Here is a 1,966-nt window from a genome sequence, read left to right on the forward strand (position 1 = left end):
GATGGTGTCATCTAGAGGTCGTAGACTTGTCGGGCGTGTAATTTTCAAAAAGATGTAAAGTCAAATACTGTGCAGGTCAGGATGATAGAGGTGATGATGACGACATTTTTCAGCTCCAATGATGAACTTCATTTGCTCATCATCCCCATTTCTTCGCTCCCGGGGCTTGAACACCGTTCCCCTGCCCTGCTCCTACCCTTGAACAATCAGCGCTAGGATCACAATACTTGTCTTAGATGGCCGCTCTTTTCAAGCCATCTTCTCTGTTAGACGGTAGTTTTTCAGGAATCCATCTCCATCCAGACGTTCCCAATCATAAAACGGAGGAACTTAAAAGCAGCGGCAGCAGCCCCATGGTGGCCGTCTAGATAACTGATTGAAGTATAGCAATTATAGATGCCAGTAGACTTGATGGTCATTACTACGCTATGCCCAATTGGCTAGCAGCTCGGTAAATCGGTACCGACCACTCAACTCACTCTCGTGTCGTCACGAGAATAGACCACTTCTCGTGTGAGTCGCATTTCGAACTTTGGCTTGGGTTCTCATCCAGACCCAGCGAGATTGACTGCGTGGTACCCTGAAGAGCTGGTCGGACACCAAGGTTTTTTTTTTATTCATTCACATGGAAAAAGGTACAGGACATGGTGGTGCCGCACTCAAGTGGAAAGCACTTATGTTGACGGCACCACTGAAATAAATACATATAATAAAGAAAAAAACGCAACTTTAGGACAGGCAAAAACAGTATATACAGGAAATTCAAAAGCGCAAGTCCGGATCCCCACCCAATGATAAATGGTGGCAAAGAGGGAATAACAAAGGGGGAAATTGAAATCTTTTAAAAACGTTCTGATGTGGTGATAAAGTTTTGGGTAAGTAATAATATATTGGAGTTAACAACTGATGAGAATACGGGACTACCACGGAGTAAAAGGTCAGTTTTAGCGTTGTCAGAAAGAGTTGTAAAATCTATGGTGCGTCCTATAAGCCTGGATAGTTTGCCAAGGTTACGAAATTACCTTTTGATCCTCGCTTAACTGTATACCCATCTTAGGACACAGCAAGTAAATTTTATGGTTGCTATGCAAACTATATGATGGGCAACAATACTGCAACAATACGGCCAAGATATGTGTGTCCACATTTTCAACATAATAAACGATATCATGATGCAGTAATCAGTAGCAAAAGAAAGTGTATACTAGTACATGTGTATGTTTTAGTCTTTGGGGTCTATTACGTAACGGGGTTCTCATGTTCCGTGCACATGCGTATCGTCTTAGGTGGTGCGTACATGTGCGCCTGACACTGAAGACTAGGTTAGCTGCGTCCTATCTTCATCAGAAGCTTCCTGGAATTTGGCTTCCTGGAATTCGGCCGGACGTCTATGACAACAAGAGGCAGAGCGATGACGTCTTCTTGTTGCGGATGTGAAATGAAAAAGAATTATGTTCGGATGTGGGCGTAGGTTGGCGTCACTGACATTCCAGGTCCTTGGATCTCGCCACGAGGGAAAAACTGGACTTAGAACAGGTTTCCACTCACCATACCTACCTGGGGACGAGTAGTGATTGCAATACAGGCTACGACACTGAAGACGATGCGGGCAAACACATTCGTAGCGGTTCTCGTTCTTTTGTCACTGGTTGTTTCGGACAAGTCAGCCGTTCTTGGAAGACGTACAACGGTAAGTGTTTGTGTCTTCTTTAAAAACTGCAAGCTGACATTGGCGATTGTCGTAGATCATGGTATATCAAACCACATCAAAAGATGTAACAACCTTTTCGGTATCAATCCAGCTAAATTGTGGCTAATTTTATATGACATGTATATTTAGCATTCCAGGAATTTGGGATCGTACTATGTTCGTACGACGAGTGTGACCACACCCTTACTCGGGTGTATTTTGTGGTCACAAGGAAAACATTGTGATCTTTAATTTATCCACCTCCGCCTTTTCCAA

At 43.6% G+C, this 1,966-nt stretch overlaps 1 protein-coding gene across 1 annotated transcript in view; it reads right to left on the reverse strand.

Moving 5' to 3' along the window:
* LOC109482107 (probable proline dehydrogenase 2) overlaps positions 1 to 1,966 on the reverse strand; it is a 9,677-nt gene that overhangs the window by 5,055 nt on the left and 2,656 nt on the right. The window lies entirely within an intron of this gene.

The sequence above is a fragment of the Branchiostoma belcheri genome, unplaced genomic scaffold (assembly GCF_001625305.1).
Source record: "Branchiostoma belcheri isolate BF01 breed outbred unplaced genomic scaffold, Haploidv18h27 scaffold59, whole genome shotgun sequence".
In the NCBI taxonomy this organism is placed as follows: domain Eukaryota; kingdom Metazoa; phylum Chordata; class Leptocardii; order Amphioxiformes; family Branchiostomatidae; genus Branchiostoma; species Branchiostoma belcheri.